Consider the following 17,642-nt stretch of genomic DNA (forward strand, 5'->3'; position numbering starts at 1 on the left):
TGCCACAGATGCTGCAGCTCTGCTCTCTTCAAGCTCCTCCTTGTACAACTGAGCAAGCTGCAATAAATACCAACAGTAATTGCACAAGAAAACTTGTTCTGTGTCCTTAATCGATGCCCCTTTGCTCTGAGTCCTTTCTGCAGCTGTCTGCAGGAAAAGGCAGCTTGATGTGGAAAAGGTGGGCTTGTGCTGAGCTATGACGCTGCCAGAACAGGTACTGAAATGTATTTGATGCAGAAACTCGTGTCAAAAGGGAAGTGGAAGATGTAGTGGAGAACACAGGCTGTAACATCTCTGGTGTCCTGCCTCGTGCTTCCTGGGGCAGATGGGACCATGGGTCCTCCAAACTGTGTCCAAAACTGGAGTTTAAACAGAGGCATGTGTTTGTGGGGATGCCCACAGCGTCAGGGTAGTGTTTGCTTTATAAACACGCTAAGGACACTTGTTCTAAAGTATGTCTGCAAGGTAAAAACTGCTGCGGAGGGGTTTGGCTGCAGTGAGGCCAGCTGTGCTTTATTATCGAGGACTATTTGCAAAGGGTGCTATGGCCACAGTGTGGGGCTGAACTGTGGGTAAAACAAATCTCATCTAGTCTGGCGTGATCAAACCACACCGAGCTATTCAGGATGTGTGAGAGGGACCTGGGTTTGAGCAGCATCCTGGCAGGGCAGCGGTTGCCCCCACTTCTCGGCAGGGAGCGGTGTGGGTTGGTTTACCCCCCCAAAGCCACCTCCCGAGTCCCACAGGCGCCTGCTGGGGCTGCCAGATGGGATTTCCAGTCTGCTGCCTTTTGCTGTAGGACCACCTGCTCGCTCTCAGCAGCTCCCTGCAGAGCCCGGTTCCCCGGAGAGCCTCTGCGTCCCCTGCTCCATCCCCACCGCCTGCCCCCGGGAAGGCAGGAACCGTCCCCCCCCCCCGCTTCAGTGGCAGCGGGGAGCACGTGTGCTCGTGTCTGTGCAAGTGTGCGGCAGAGGATGCGGTTTCTTGCCTGTGGGGCTCGTCCATGAGGGGAAGGGAGGCTTCGGTAACCTGTGGGGAGGATGATGTTTCCCTCCTGCGCTGGGCTTTGCTGTGCAATTTCAGTACGGGGTGACACATAACGAAAGCGTCCTTGAGTCTTGTTTTCGCTGTACGGAGGAGATGCGCTGAGGCCGAGCCCCACGATGATGCCCGAGCATCGTGCAGCGTGTCGCTCCATCCCTGCTCGCGAGCATCCCTCCTGCTCCTGCCTCCCTGGAGCAGCCCCGCTCGATGCGGTATTCAAAAGCTCTGCTTGTTCGGACTCTCGCTTGCCTTACGGCCTTCCCGGGGGCTCCTGGCAGAGCTCGCTGCGGTTAGACATCGGTGATGGGAGCACAGCCCCGCTGCTGTGTCACCTCCGTGTTTCCCACGTGTGGGTGAGCTGGTTTCTTTGCCGGGGCAGGGGGGCAGAGCCCGTGCAGCCGCATGCTCTGGCTGCCTCGGATGCAGGCAGAGAGGGCACGATCCCTTACGTCCTGCCTGCGCTGGCAGCGGCCGGGGGCTGTTGCAGGCAGCTGCCAAGGCGGGAGCAGATCCTCCTGCGCAGCTGTGCCGGGCCATGCTCCCCCTTGCAGCGAAGCACCCGCTCTTCCCGAGCCGTGGCCGGGCAGGAAGATTAGAATGAGATTTCTTTTCAATATATAAAAGAATTCACAACTGCGAAGGGGAGACAAAAACATTCTTGAGCCGAGGGGACAATATTGTGCAAGGGGGACCCAGGGAAGGGGGGGGGGGGGGGGGAAGGATTACTGTAGCGGAGCCTGGGGTCGCACCGCTTGCACCTGCTGTTTGCTGAAAGGCTGATGCTGAGCAACAAGCAGCTGATGCTGAGGCCCAGTTGTCAGCCTGAATGGGGGGGGGGGGGGGAAGGCCTCTGATCGGTGCGCTCGCCAAAGGAAATGGCAGGCATCCCATCCGCCGGGCTGGAGGAGGGAGCGCTGGCCGTGGGGGGGAAAGGAGCCAGCTCCCCCTTGGCACGTGGAGGTCTGGGCAGCCCTGGAGACGTGGGTCCGGCTGAGGATTCATCATTTTGAAGGGATCCGGGAGAAACGGGGTGATCCTGAACCCCTGAAGAGCACCAGCTCTCCCCAAGCCATCCTGCTCGCTCCAGCCCTGAGCTGCCACTGTGAGCAGCCTGGGTGCAGCGGGTACCCCCCCCCCCCCCCCCCAAGCCTTTGAGGCAGGGCTGCTGCAGGACACCCTGCCCTTCGCCGCCGCTGTCTCCTGGGCAGGAGGATCCTGCTGTTCCTGATCATACGTGGCACGTCAGCCCTTTCTGGTAGGGACAGTGATGGTTGGACAGATGTGCCCTGCAGCGTGGGGACCAGAGAGCGGCACTTGCATCGCTCAGCCTTGTCACCCAGAGGTGCTGAGGTGTGAGCTGGGATCTCTCCGGGCTGTAGGATGAGCACTGAGACACCCCGCTCGGCATGCACCCCATCGGAGCATCGCTTTTGTCTGAGCAAATCTCACGCGGAGCAGGGCAGAGAGGGAATATGGAGTTTCTGGAGGGCGTTTCAGTGGACTGATGGGCTCTGCACAAGCACAGCCCCCTCCTGCGCGGGGATGTCTGGTGTCAGAGCTGGGACAGCCCGGCCGGGAGATTTTCCAGCCCTCCGCAGAGCTGGCTGCAGCTGCCTCCCTTAACAGAGGCGGGAGTGAGGGTGTCTTCCCGCAGCTGTTGAAGGGATGAAAATAGCTCGCGTGCCCCGGGTGTCTGCAGGGCGAAGGGGATTGTACTGGATCGATGTGCTCCCCGTGAGCCAACCATCCCCTGCAGCGGCTGTGCTGGAGCGTTAGGAAACACATGGCCCGTGTCCTCTCCGTGCCTTGCCGCAGAGCACGGAGCTTCTCCGGAGCGAGAACAAGCCATCGTTGGTCTGAAGAAGCTCGAGACCCCCAGGAAAGGAAAAAGCAGCAGCTGGCTGGTGAGTCTAACATACAGAAGAAAAGCAAATGGTCATTTTTTCAGCCCAGCAAGGTCCCTGGCGTGATTCAGCACCCAGGTGCTCACATCGGCGTGAGGAGAGGTGGGTGCACCAAGGGGCTGGCTGGCCCCTGCTGACAGGACCCGCTTGGGAAACCCACGGGGATGATTTCTTTTGCTGTATCCCTTCCTTGGCCACAGCCGAAGCTCGCAGCATCGGCCACGGAGGTCTAAAACCAGAAACCCACCTGGGACAAACCTAATCGGGCAGTTTCTCACTCTGTGCCGTGCAGGGCTGTGGGCTTAGGCTGCCAAGCCTCAGGAGGCTGTTTTTAGTGTGAGCTGTCTGTCCGGCCGACCCAGTGGTATTTCTCTCCTTAATGGCTGCACTGAGTGATGAGGCAGCTCTTGCCAGAGCTGCAGGAACAGCCTTCGTGCAGCTCCCCTGGGCCTTGCTTCGCCAAGGCGCTAGCGTCGTGCCGCCAGCTGAACGCGCTTGGCCGGGGCTGGTTTTCCCAAGAGCCGGTGTTTCCAATGTGGCTTCACAGAGAGCTGCCTGGGCTGCCCGGTGGGACCAGCAAGGGTTTGCAAAACTGCAGCCGAGCATGCAAACCTGCAAGAAATACAACCCGGGGGGGTCAGATCCTGCCCTGCTGGCTCTGTGCAGCCGGGGCGCAGGGCAGCTTGCTGGGGTCCAGCAACCCCTGGCTTATGAAAGATCTTTGGGGTGTCTGTGCACAGCTTTGGGGTGGCTCTTTGCAACAGGCAGAAAGTGGAGCAGCCCTGAGGCTGCTCTGCTTTATGCAACTGCCCACAGCAGCCACCATCCCCCTGTGCAAAGCTTGGGGACGTGCAGAGGCTGTCCCATCGGTGTCAGCTGGTCCTAACTGTACCCGGGGAGGTCTGTCGGGATGGGGAGATGACGGTAGATACGTGCAAAGGGGGTGATACGGTTCTGCAGCTTTGCAAATGGGGCTGGGGTGTCAAACCCCAACCCCTTGTGCTCCCTGACCAGCTTCCAACTTGTCAAACAGCCTCCAAGAGCCTCGGGGCAGGGGGGAATGCCACCGGCACCGGTCAGGAGAAAGGAAAACGGGAGCTCACTCCCGCACAGCCGTCCCCATGCAATGCTGCCTGGGTGGGAGAGGGGAGAAATGGCCTTCTGCTTCATCAAACAGCCCTGACTCTTGCAAGTGCAGCTTGCTAAAACACCCAGGGCTGGCACTGGGAGGGGGGGTTAAGGAGGGGGCACAGCCCCACGGCCACGGTTATTAACCCCCAGCCCTCCAGGCAGAGCCAAAATCCCCCGGGGCTGGGGCAGCGCAGCAGCCACTGAGCCTTGCAGAGGAGGCGAAAATGCGATTAATGAGTAAGCGCGGCAGCGGTGCTTTTCCTGTTTGATTTTGCAGGTCCTGCCCTTCTTGCTGTGGTTCTTTTTCAGACCCATAAGATCAAGAGAGAAAAACGCGGCTTGCGAAGCAGCAAGATGCTGACGGGGTCCTGCTGCTGAGGATCCAGCCCATCCAGGGACCACCACCAGCATCACCGCCCCTCTGTGGTGGGTCAGGCTTGGGCTGCTTCTACCCTGAGCCCTGTTTTGATCTTCCTGGTATCAGTGTAACATCAGGGCAATCTGGGCAATATTCACGCGGGTGTAATTTGGACCAAGCCCCCAGATCTAAGTGGAGCTGCTCGCAGAGTGAGGTTGAGCTCAGCCCCTGAGCTGACAGCGCTGTGTGGCTCTGCACATGTAAAACAGAAATGAGTGCATCCACTTATTTACGTTATTTATTAACGCTGAGCAGACACAGGTCTCAGCCAGATGCTTTCCAAGTCCGTGCATAGGGAAATCCAGCTGTGAGACCACTGACATATCACCTGTGTTTCAGGGAGTCCCGGAGCCCATTAATAGCAGGATTTTGCAAAGCATCACGCCAGGAAGCATCCCTAATCCTTGTCCTTACACGCATTCATTGCTGGGAACAGGACACTGGGACAGACGGACGTTTGCCCTGGCCTTGTGTAGCTACTCCTATTCCCTCAGCTTCCCCCACATCAGGACATTTGGGATCTGCCTTTAAACTTTTATAAGGGGGGAGGTTTGAGAGACAAACCCTGACCTGAACGTGGATCTGGAGCCTGTTTCTAGAGATAAAAGGGTGTTAAGGGTACTTTCTTCCCTGGATCTTTACAGGGACCATCTCCAGCTCCCCATGCTGGCGCAGTCACAGCTTGCTCGCTCTCGGGGCAGCCCCCGTCTCTCGTGTCCCCGCTGAGACGCGATGCTCATCCCACCGCAGGGACTGCGGTGCCCGTGGGATCAACCGGTATCTGCCTGGGACTCAGTACCATTTTCTCCCCCGAGGAGGCGGCTGCTGTTGCAGCACGCAGAGGCACCCACCCTCCTTTACGCTGACTCAGCACAATTTGGAAAACCAGCTATCACCGGCAGCAGAGAAGTCTCCCTGCAGCTTTCCACCTGGCTGCTTTTGTTATTAGAAAACCCCTTTCATCTCCATACATGTATTTTCTCCATTGCAGCATTGCCCGGGAGCTGCAGGCTAGTTCAAGCCATTTTTGCCTGGTGCCCTTTGCACGCACATCAAAACCCCAGGGCCCGCAGCCACCCCAAAGCTGCTGCCAGCAGCACATCGGGTCCCCTCCTCCTCTGCTCCCGGTCCCAGCCGCAGTTTCAGGCTGGAGGTGAACATCCTTGGAGGCCAGCGAGGGCCTTTGAGCGATCCCCAGGTGTAGGAATCCTTCGTCTCCTGCTTTGCTTTGCGTTTGCTCCCCAAGAGAGGGGTGCAATGGAGGGAGGCTTTGCTACGCTGCAGCTCTCCTTGCCAGCAAGCTGTAAGGAGGCAGAGACAAGATGGTGATTAGAAAGCCAATGCGCTACAGCAGAGCTTGTTTCAGAGTTGCAAAAAATGCCAGATCCCACCTCCGGGCCGTTCTTCGCAAGGGCAGGGGTGGCATCGAGCCCCCAAAAGGCAGGCTGTTTGGAGGGGCACGGGGCAGGACAAGCCCCGGCACCCAGAACCGCAGCATCTTCAGGGACCGGCAAGCTTTTGGGATCTGAGGGAATAATCAACCCCATGGCAGCCGTGGGTTTGCCAAGCTAGTCTATTTAACCCTGCCCGGTAAACGCCTTCCCCATCGGAAGAGACTGAGCCATGCTAAGAGGTTTAGTAACTTGCCCAGGGTCATCACGGTTGTCTATAGCAGAGCAAAAAAACCTGTGGGCTTCTCAGTCACGGTCATTTTTTACCTGCCCCCGTGGTTAAAAAACGCAGCTCGGTGCTGCTGGGTCTGGATTTGTTGTCCAGCCATCAATTCTTCTTACGCCTTTCTCTGTGAAATTAAAAAGCTCTTTAATGCTTAATATATTCTTCTCTGCAGGTACTTACACATTGCAATCAAATCCCCGCCCAGCGCTCCCGTGGATAACCCAAACAGGTTGATCTCTGGAAGCGTCTCACAACAGAGCTTTTTCTCCCTCCAGCATCAAATCATTTCTGTGCTTTCTCGCTGCAGCTCCCCCCTTCCCTGATAACCCTTCCAAGCCTCAGGCTCCCAAAGCGCACACTGCAAGGTCAGTCCTGGACCGCTATGGGTGGACTGAGACCGAAATCAGCCTGGTTTTCTTCTCCCTCCCTGAGGATCGAGGTGGGATAAAGAGGCAGAAAACCTGCAGAGCTGCCAAAAAAAAGGCTGAGCAGGGATTGCATGCAGGCAAGTCATTGCTGTCATTAGACCAGTATCTTTAATTGCTGCATCTCTTATTCTGCCTGTGCCCAAAGAGCTAATCCCAGGTGATTACAATGGACAATGTCATTTAAATCAATTATCTCTCCATTCAGAGCCATCCAGCCTCTCCTTCCTTCACTGTACATCCATGAGCCCCATAATTTATTCATCCTAGGCTGCACTTAAACATCTGCTCTTGTGCCATTTGAGTTTGGCAGAGCATTAGCTTTAAAATTTTATGAAACATAGTGCAGGTGGCAAAATCAGAAATTAAGGATTATAATCACGGCAAAGACAGGCTGGTGAGCAGGACTTGGCCACGCTCCTCTGGGGCTCCCTTCAGCTCCGGAGGAGAGATGTGAGGAAAGCTCCTGGGGATGTAATGCCCGTCAGGTGTGCAAATCACATATTTTTCCCCCATTTTCCCATTTCTGAATGGCAGGTTGGGGGATCTTTACATCCTCGCTGCACCTGGGAGTGCTGCACTCGTGTGGGTGTTTAAAGAAGCAAGGAGAGCATCTTGTGCTCCTGGTCCTCAGGGTTTTGCTGCTTTGTCATTGCTGCAGCAGAAGTTTTCTGGCAAGGGGATTATTTTTGGCAGGCAAGCTGTGAAGAAAACACCTTTTTGTTTTTCCCCACCAAAATGGGACTAGCAGGCTTTTAATTAAATACTCTATCCTAGCCGTACTAGTGGGAGAAAGGAAGCCACGCTGGAGCCATGTCACAGTTGCATCTCTAGCCCTGAACGCAGGGACGTGACTGCCGGAGTGATGCTGGATACAAACCTCCCTGTGTGCAGGGAACGTCCCGTCTTCTCCAGCACCATGTCACCCTTTTTCCCCATGAGTGCTTCCACCCCATCAAAAAATAACAACAAACCTGGAATTCTACATAAGCATCTTCTTATCTGACCCTCCTCAGCTCATCGGTCCCTCCCTGCCCGCGGAGGGTTATTTGAGGCAGTGAAACCCGCTCCCCCTCCTCTCCGACCACATCAGAGGCCGTATCGGGAGAGACACCAGCTCAGCTCTTTGAAGCTGCCTTCTCAGGTAGGAAACCTTACTGGGTTTCCAGGAGAAAGCAGTGCTATCGCTGCAGAGAAGAGTCCGCCTGAAGGGAAAGGTCTTGAGCATCCCTCTTGGGATGCGGTGGATAGAGGAGGCGTTTGCTTCCTATTCCTTCCCCTACCCCAGTCTTCCTCTCCTTAGTTTAAGCAAGCCTAATCTCATCAGCTTGTTTCCAGGCTATTAATGAAAATACTAACCAAGCACCAAACCCGTGTCCAAACCCTGTGGGACCTTTTACATTTTTCTTCCCAGGTGCCTTAAAATTGTCAGGTTATTTTCTGGGGCAAGGAGGGATGCTCACGGAATGCCGGTGGGGTCTGCCTGGATTTCTCTGCAGCCCGACCGGCTGGGGGGATGTCACGCGCTGGGACCAATTGCTGTGGGGTGTTGAAGATTTGGGATGCTCTTGCTCAGCCAAAAGGTCCATGAGGTCTGACGTGGTCCATGGCTAAGGATTTTTCTCTTAAAATAACAGAAAATCAAAGATCCATCTGTGTCCCCCAATTCCTGCTTTCACCACAGAGCTACAACCCTCTTTAAAACACATCTACTATATGCAGCGGTTCCCTGTGTTTATAGCTAATGAAGAGAGCTTTGGAAAGAAAATATTTGCTTTAGCAATTCCTCTGTTGTCTATTGACCCCACCTTCCATGGCCAGCACGTAGCTGGGTTGGAGGGAGAGGGGAGCGGGAAGGAGGGAGGGCAGGGGGTCTTGCTGGGGGAAGAGGAGATTAAAGGGGATTTAGAGATCTGCGCGCGATGCCTCTGGGTCTGGTGCTGCTGATGCTGAAGGGTTTAAGGATCCAGTGATTTCTGACCCGTCAGGCATCCCGAGCCACGGTGGAGGAGAGGAGAAGGGCAGATCGACTCCTACTCCTATTCTCAAATGTAAAGAGGAAGACCAAGGGGATTATAAAGCGCTCGGCTGTTCTTTGATGCCTGGAAAGCTTCTGGAGTACAGGGGGTTTAAAATCTATTTAAGCACCTGGAAGATAACAAGGTGATAAAAAGCAGCCAGCGTGGGTTTGGCAAGAAGAGATCACATCAAACCTCCCTAATTTCCCTCTTTGACAAGGAAACTGGCCGAGGGATGAGGAAGCAGCAGCAAACGGGACGTATCCTGACTTTAGGAAGGCTTTAGACCTGGTCTCGCCTGACATTTGGGGAAGGAAATAAGGCCGTTTGGGCTGGACGCAGTCCCCACCAGGCAGCACAGCTTGCCGAAAATTTCTCTCCCGAACAACAGGGATGGAGGGTCCCCAGCAAACAAGGGGGACGTTTTGCGGGCGCTGCCGCAGGGACGCTGGGAAAAGGCGATGGCTGTTTTGTCACGTTGCCCGATGGGACACAACAAACTCTCCAGCCTTCTGAAGAAATCCAAACCGGGCCAAAGCAGCCATTGCTGCAAACCGGCAAGTGCCGACCGGGGAGGCGTTGGGCAGCCGTACGCATGTGTAACGCTGCTGCTCTACAGCTCCGGAGCGGCTCATTACACGTCGTGCGTAACACGGCCGTGCGATGGGAAGGGCTGATCTGGGATGGCTGCCGTCTCTCTTCGTCCTTTTCTTCGCTGGAGCGTGAGGATGCAGCGTCGGTGCCAGGCGGGTGTCTGTGCATCCTACAAAGATTGACGCAGAGCTCCAGCCTTCGGCAGACCTGTGCAGGATCTTCCCTCTGCCGTAGTGTCCCGTTTTGGTCCCCTGCCTTCAACCTCCTTGCATAGAGGATGTTGTTTTCAAGAGAGGGACCAGTCGTGTTCCCAAATCCAGCCCCTGTGCAGCAGAAAGGATTTCCCTGGTCACCAGCAAACTTCATTGCTGGGGTGAGGAGGCACCGATTCAGGCGGTCTGAGGCTGCGCAGAATTTTACTTGCCGGAAAACGGCACGATGAGGTTTGATACAGAGATGATCTGCATATTCAGACCCAAATTCAGGGTGAGGGATAGGACTAAACACGCACCAATGTGATTTTCAGGTTATGGTTTAAAGGACCAAGGAGAGGAGGGAGGAATGAGCCACCTTTGCTCCCCCACCCCAGCTCTCTGTGCATTCGAGCACTCGGCTAATATACAATGCCACGAGCAGAATATGCTGGCTAGGCAAGCTAACCTTGCAACAGGCAGGCTGGACAGTTTTTTTAAAGGTTTTTTTGTCTTTTTCCTTCTGGTGCTCATTGAAAAGTTGTCGTCTTATATTTCTGCCCCCACCTGCTTGCAGCAGTGGGCTGGCTGAGGCCGAGAGCATCCCTGCGCCCAAGTCCATTTCCAAGGGTTTGGGGCCTTGGTTTTATTGGGGTTTTCTAGAAGGCAAACAGGAGGGGAGAAAGGGAAAGGGGCTGATCTCTGCTGTATTTCAGGGTGCTCTCACAGAGCCCCAGAGCTCCACACCAGAACAGAACCCAGAGATTTACAGGGCCAGCTCACGACGCCCTGATGGGCTGCTACGCTGGCCGTGCCCCGCAGAAACCCTGAGAGCACCAACTATTTAGCAAAAAATGAGCGTTTCTTTAAGTAGCTGCCATCGTATATCATCCAACTGTCGTCATTCTCCTGGTTTGAAAGGTTTCACACGCCCGCCCCGGGAGCAGCAGCAAATCCAGGGGAGGGAGGAGGCAGCGGAGGGGAGGGCGAGCCCCTCCAGCCTGCCCCAAATCGCCCCGTGATAACCTACAAATACCAGAAAGACCTGGAGAGATGGGCTAAATTTTCTGACTGCCCAGGATAATAACCTAGGGTATAATGTATTTCCAAACTCAGGAGGAAGTTTATAGCGCAGACATGAAAGTGATTTTCTTTGCTTGTAACTTCGTTACTTTTAATCAGTTTTATCTCCCCTGGGTTTGAACAAGCCCGCCATCCAGACCAGCTTCGTTGCCCATTTTAGCTCTGAAAATTTATCTGGCTCCCAGTTCCCCCATGCAAAACCAAATTTTACACCATCAGCGACACCTTTTAGCAACTTTTCCTCTAACGAACTCAGAAAGATGCTTTTACAGGATGGGGCTGGCCGAGACCCGCACCAGCATCCCAAGCAGGTCAGTGCCCCAGTTCCCGCGGTTTTTGGGGATGAGGCAGGTCTGGCAGCAATTGCTGACCACAGTAATGAAACGAAGGAGGATTTATCAGCGTTGCTGCTCTCAGGTGGAGTTTGTGTGTCCTGCTGGGGGAGGGGTTACCCCACCAGCCCCTCACACCCAAACACATCCTCAGCATCCCCAGGGGTTATTTTCAAGGGGATTTTTGTACTTCAGAAGTCTCCACGAGATCCTGTTTAAGCACAGGCACAGGCTCAGGTCTGCAAGGAGACCCAGGGGTTGAGGCCCTCAGCAAGAAGCCTGCGCTGGGTTGTGAGCTGTGGGCGAGGAGCTGGGGACCACGGGATGGGACCTGCCATGGGAGGAGCGGGGAAAGCTGCAAATGGGACAAATCCAGCAGGAGAATTGTAGGTACCTGAGGACCCCAACGTCCAAATCTCGGCACCTTCAGATGCCTCCAGCTGAGCCAGGCTCACTCGGGTCTTCATTTACAATTCAGAAAAGAGGTCCCCCGCGAGTCTGGTGCCATCACTTTGATGGAGTGATTTCTAACTTCCCTGGCTAATTGTTAAAGCGCAGTGTTCAATCCAGGGCAGTCCTCCCTTTGGAAAGCGTCTTCTCCTACCTGCGCTGGCAGGAGAGCGGCACTGCTGAATGGGGGACATCGCATCATTCCCATAGCAACAGCCTGGGAGGCTGCAAAAGGAGAATTATGACTTTGTTCCCCATTCTGGCATGAGGAGAAGCCAGGCTTTACGGGATTAGGCAGATCCCAGCTCAAACATCCAGGGTAACACTGGAGAGAATAATGAATAGTAATAGCAGAATAAATGGCTTTTGATATGAGGCTCTGTCCAAACAGTGCTAACAACCCACCTTGTTTAAACTTGATCGATGCTGACATGGTTTCCATGCTAAACATGAATCCTTTGGGTTTTTTTGAGCTTGTCAGACTGCGTGTCCACCCAAACCAGCATTTGGCACAGCTTTCCGAAAGCAATTCCTGACCTCTCCGGTCAAGACAATTGCACTAACCTGCATGATTCAACCCAAAACGTTTTTCTCATCATGAGCACTCTGATGCAAGGACCGTTTTGCCTGAAACAGAGGATTTGTGATTAGGTTGCAAGGTGGGTCTTCTCCAATGCAATCACCCCGTCGATGGGCAGCGCAGGGTCTCCACCAGCGCCTCGGGCTGCCTGTGCCAGCCCTTCCCGATGGCCAAACCCAACCAGCCCACGTGCCGTGACCGGGTGGTCCCTGCTGACCAGGCAGCAAAAACCACAGCAATGAACTGGTGATGGAGGAGATGGCCAAAAGCAACTCGGGACTGAGAAACACAAGCGACCCTCTCATTCCTCTGCTTTGGATGCCAGGCTGGGACAAAAGCAAGGCTATGCCACCAAGCACACTTCATAGATACTTTGGAGGAATAAACAGGTCACTAAATTTGAGGCCAAGAGCGATCATTATCATCCAGTATCTCCCTGATGAGAGACTTTTGCCACAGACTCTGGCACCAAGTCCATGTCTGATGGCTGAACTCACACCTTATCTTGGTATCAAGGCTTCTCACCCTGGGGAATGAACCCCCCCTTCAGATTAATTTTGTTGATAAGTAATCGCCCTGACTGCTGAGAGCTTGTGTTCACTGTCCGAGACTTAGTCAGCTCCACTTGCCAACCTAGAGTTCAAGAAAAATTTGCCTTAATGAATTAAAGTTCCCTTTACTCTGAGTGCATTCGTATCTCAGAAAAGCAGAAATCTTCACACTGAGGGAATACTTTCGACTGGTGGAGTACAAGTCCTCACATGAGTATCTAATGAGGATATTGGGGTTAATAACTACTTTAGCAAGGGCTACAGCAGCTAGGATGCTGGTTTAAACCTCCTGCCGAGCCCAGAGCTGTGGCCATCTGCAGCCGTGGAGCAGCGCCTGCAGAAGGACCCCCAGCATCCTGCACCCCCAGCATCCCACACCCCATCCTGCTGTCGGACATCTGGAAAGGACCTCAGCATCGACAGCCGTAGCGGCTCTGCCCGTTTCCCGGCCTTTTGAGAAACTGCTCTTCCTCCCCTGCCGTGGTGTTTCCACGCTGGGATTTCTCTGTGCTCACACCACCGAGCCAGCGTTAACTCGCCAATTCCTTCCCCACCAGCCCACGTCCCTCGCGTTGCCGGCAGGTAACACCTCTGTGACACCGGTGCCGATGCTTCCCTGGAAAATGTCATGCACTTGTAACGAGCTGAGAAAACCCGCTCAGCTCATCCCTCTTGCTTCTTCCCTGGCTGAATGGCGGAGCTAACCAGCCCCATTTTCCCTCAACTTCCCATTATCCCCCCCCAGAAAAGCCCTTTTTGTGCAGCTGTGCCATGTTAGCGTCTCATGCAGCCCTCGTGACGGCTCCTCTGAACTTTATTCAAGTGGCTGTTACATTTCCTTGGGTTATTTGCAGGGAGCTGAGTGCTGCCTGTGGCTTCTTCAAAGCCCAACACATTTCCCGAGGAAAAGGAGGCTGGTCACTGAGCAGGCTCCGCTGTTTACAACTCTCTGACCATGCCAAGTTATTTGGTGACGTCTGCTGCTCAGCGCTGTCACGGGGGACAAACCTGGGCTGAAAAAAGCAAAGAAAAGGCAAAAGTGACCAGAGAGCAGAGCCACGGCGTGAAACTCCTTATGGCCGTCAGCCCAGGGCTGGCAGGGAGACGGGACCTGGTTTTCGGGCTCTCCTAAGCAGAGAATCCTTGGCCCTGACTCCCGTTATGGACGTCTCATTTCCAGGCAGTAAAGCTGCAATGGTTTTTCTTTTCTCACAGGATCAAAACCAATCCTGATGCTGACGTGTGTTTCAAAGCCTGGGAGGAAATGGTGGGTTGCCCCTTCCTTTTTTTCTTTCCTTTTTCTCTCACATTGTAAGGAAAGATGTGGGAAGGGAAATGAAAGAGAAGCCCAGTGCCTTTCCAAAGGCCACCTGCTGAATGCTGGGTGCTCATCCCTGCCAGAATACATTGGCATGGGACGGGTGGCCACGTGCTGAAAATTACAGTCTCCAGGTTTAAACCAAGAGAAAGGACAGAAATGGGAATTGAACTGGAAATCCAGTCTGCTGCACCACTGCCTCCTGCTTCGACCTGGGGTAACCAGCTCTGTGTGTCACATCCACAAAAAACGCTGGAAGACGGTGCTTCTGGGATCTTTAGGGAGATGTGTGTTTCCACGTTCCCTTTCTGCAGACACAAGCTTGCTCCGATCATCCCCCGAGGACAGCACACGAGCGGGACTGGCAGGACAGCACACTCACTGTCCGTGCAAGCTCCCAGAGGTTTGGGCTTTCCCGGACATCTCCGTCCCCGCAGTTTGCCCCAGCTGGGTTTGTGTGTGTCAGCCCAACTCCTCCGGTCTGGGGGTGAAGGGACAGCCCCATCCCAGGGTAGCTGCCGCCGATGCGCAGGCAGGGAGCTGGGTACCGGCACCTCCAACCAAACCCCCATCCCTGGCCACCACCATTGGCTCAGGAGAGCTTTATTCTTGCCTAGTGCTATGCCAAGATTGGGTCTTCTTGTGAGTTAAAAGCACGGGGCAGGACATCTCCACAGCCACCCAAAACACCACCCAGCCCCTCTGCTTTCCACATTCCCCATTTTCCCCTCCTCTTCTGCGTTCGCTTCTCCCCACTCCTTCCCCCTGCTCAAACCCTCCTCTTGCCACTTCTCTCCACTTGCTACTCAAATAAAGCTCCTTCCCCTCACTTTTACCTTTTCCTCTCTCTTCTCTCTCACTGTTTCAGGCCATGCTCATCCGCTGCCTGCCCCTCTTCCGTGCCGCTCGGGGCACGGACTGGCTGTCGCTGCCTACCTGGGGCACATCGTTTGCCCCAGCTAATTGCACACCCTCCGGATCCACCACCACCACCAACTGAAACGACTCTCTGCGGCAGCCCCAAATCCCCGCTGCCCAATTTACTTCCCGCAGGAGCCACCATCCCCGGCCAAACCTTCCTCTGCTCCCGACTCTCCCTTTCCAAGTATTTGTTGGTTTAAGCCAGCCCCTCAGGGATTCAATTTCTGTGCAGAATGCAAGGATTTAGCCATACGGCCAATGTTAATGCTAATAGGATTTGTACAGCTAAACTCCAAGCCTCCCCATAAAACTTACTGCCCCGTTGTTATCTTAACTCTTTTGCTGCTCGCCAGGTACCTGACCTACAGCCACCAAAGGAAGGAGGTGCAGATGCTCCGCAGCACCCACACGAGCTTCAAAATGTGTGTGCTGAACCCTCATTCATCCCTGTGACCCATGGGATTAAGCAGAGGTTAACAGATGTTGTGTGTATGTGTAATTTCCCCCTCCACTGAGAAGTTGTTATTGTCTTAATGAGGCTTTCGGAGCTTTTTCTGATGTCTCCACCAAAAGCCCAGGGAGGTGTCGCTCCTTCCTTGTGCTGCTCTGACCTCAAGCTACTGAAAATAAGGAGCAAAGAACAACCTTCAGGGCTGAAAACATCTCCAAGTGGGATGCTGGGCGTCTTTGGGAGCTTGGGGACAAGGTGAGAATAAAGCATCTAGGAATGACATGTTTTTTCACATTAAAGAAAAAGAAATAAATGAACAAATGGTTACAACTCAACCAAACCTTTCAGATTTGGAGACTCGATGGGGTTTTCAACAAGCCTGTGGTGGGTGTCCACCCAACCAGATGGGGTTGATGGTTTCGGATGCTTACCGGCTGCGATCCGACATCGCCCTGACGGGTGTCGGGAAAACCGGCGGGACTGTGCGATGACAGCCGGGAAAACCCACTCGAGATCTCCGCCGGAGATGAGCGCACGAAGCTGGTGGGTGCTGATGGGCACAGAAAGGGAAAACCCTAACGAGGTGACTGTTCCCCCTCAAAGCCAAGCCTCTGCTGCAGGCGTCTGCTTTTATGTCTTGGCTCATTTTCCATAAGCCCGGCCCAAAATTGCACCCGGGAGACTTACACTCTCCAAAAAAAAAAAAAAAAAAAAAGGAAGATTTTTGGAAAAAAGAAACTTTTTTCGTCCGATATGTTGGGGTAACAGAATCCCCCTCCCCGGGAGGGACCGACGCCGCCGCCCCCGGCCCCGCTCCCGCTCCCCCTCCCGGGCCGCCGACCGCCCCCGCCCGCTCCGGTTCCGCCCCTTCCCCTCTTTGTCCCCGCTCTCCCCGCCCCGGGCCCCGGCACCTCCCCCGGGCCCTCCCGGCGGCTGCAGCCGGACCCGCCGCCCCGTCCCCCCCCCAGCATCCTCGCCCCGTCCCCCCCAGCATCCCCCCCAGCATCCTCGCCTCGTCCCCCCCAGCATCCTCACGCTGTCCCCCCAGCATCCCCCCCAGCATCCTCGCCCCGTCCCCCCCAGCATCCCCCCCAGCATCCTCGCCCTGTCCCCCCCAGCATCCTCACGCTGTCCCCCCAGCATCCCCCCAGCATCCTCGCCCCGTCCCCCCCAGCATCCTCGCCCCATCCCCCCGGACCCTCTCCAGGCCCCTGGGAGAGGCACAGCCCCGTGCCCCTTGCAGCGGGGAGGGGGGCAAAGAAGGGGGTGAGCCCCTTCGGGTGGAGGGGAGCAGGAGAGAGCCGGGGGGGAGGTGAGCCTTTGCTGAGCAAATTTATTCCAACTCCTAGGTCAGAATTTGTTTCATTTACAATTGTTATACACACACAACTGAAACTATGTATATATAATATTATTGAAATTATCTATATTTGTATAAACCCACACTTTTGCGTGCCACACTTGCCAGCTCAGCTCAGAGACCCAACGTGAAGCTGGACCCATCCATCTACACAGACAAATCTTCTGCATTTAAGATTTCATTCTAACTCAGCAGATGAAGCTAGACCAGGATCCAGCGCTGTCCTGGAGCCGTGCTGGCTTCGTGGTGAGCAGCTTATGTGTAGGAGCAAAGCTACGCAGTAGTACAGTTTATCAGGGAAACAGTACCCACGGCTCTGAATACATACAGTGAATAGATCTATCACATTTTCAAAGGCAAGTATCACTTCAGAGTTGCGTGTCTCTCCATATTCAATCTGCACATGCTTCATTCGCATTTTATAGCGTGGGGGTTTTTTCTTAAGAAGCCTTAGAGGTGGCCTGCAAAAGCTCTGTCTAGCATTTTCCTTATTTGTTACATACAAAACTGTTTCAGAAGTACTCTAACCTCACTGTTCCATGTTTTCTCTCTGTTTAAAAAAAAGGGAGGAAAGCAAGTTTCCTAGCTCATCCTGGACCTTCCTAAGGACATCTTGTGAATATATTCCTCCTAGATGATCTGCAAGAAAGACTCCTTTTTGCAGAACTGCGTGAGGAAGGAGGTTATACATATGTTAATTTAAACACCTGAAAGAGTTTCGAAACAAATGAGTACAGAAATCACTCGCACGTCCTGTTTTGGTGAGGTATGATGTGTGCAAAGGAAGGTGTAGTTTCTTATGGAAACACAAACAACTGGCAAACCCCCTTTTGAAATTAAAATAAAAATAGAATTTCTGATAGACTATAGGCTGATATTCTTTGTAGACCAGGGAGTGGCAGGCAGAGCCCCGAAAGTCCGAGTGCTCACTTCAGGATTTGCCCGGGCATAGCTGGATTTGCCCAATCTTGGCCTTTGTCAGTAGCATATTATATATTAGATATTGCATAGCCCATTCCTCCGTAGCATGAAAGCAGACCAGCGGGGCCTAGGAAAACCCAGGGCAGAAGTTCCTCAATACAGCAGAAATGTGCCCAGAAATGTGCCCAGAAATGTGCTGGATCTATTCAGGCATGCCGAGATGCAGGTGTGTGCGCTCCGGGATTTCTCCCACCAAAAACCAGGGAGCCAGGT

The sequence above is a fragment of the Harpia harpyja genome, chromosome 16, assembly GCF_026419915.1.
Source record: "Harpia harpyja isolate bHarHar1 chromosome 16, bHarHar1 primary haplotype, whole genome shotgun sequence".
Lineage (NCBI taxonomy): Eukaryota > Metazoa > Chordata > Aves > Accipitriformes > Accipitridae > Harpia > Harpia harpyja.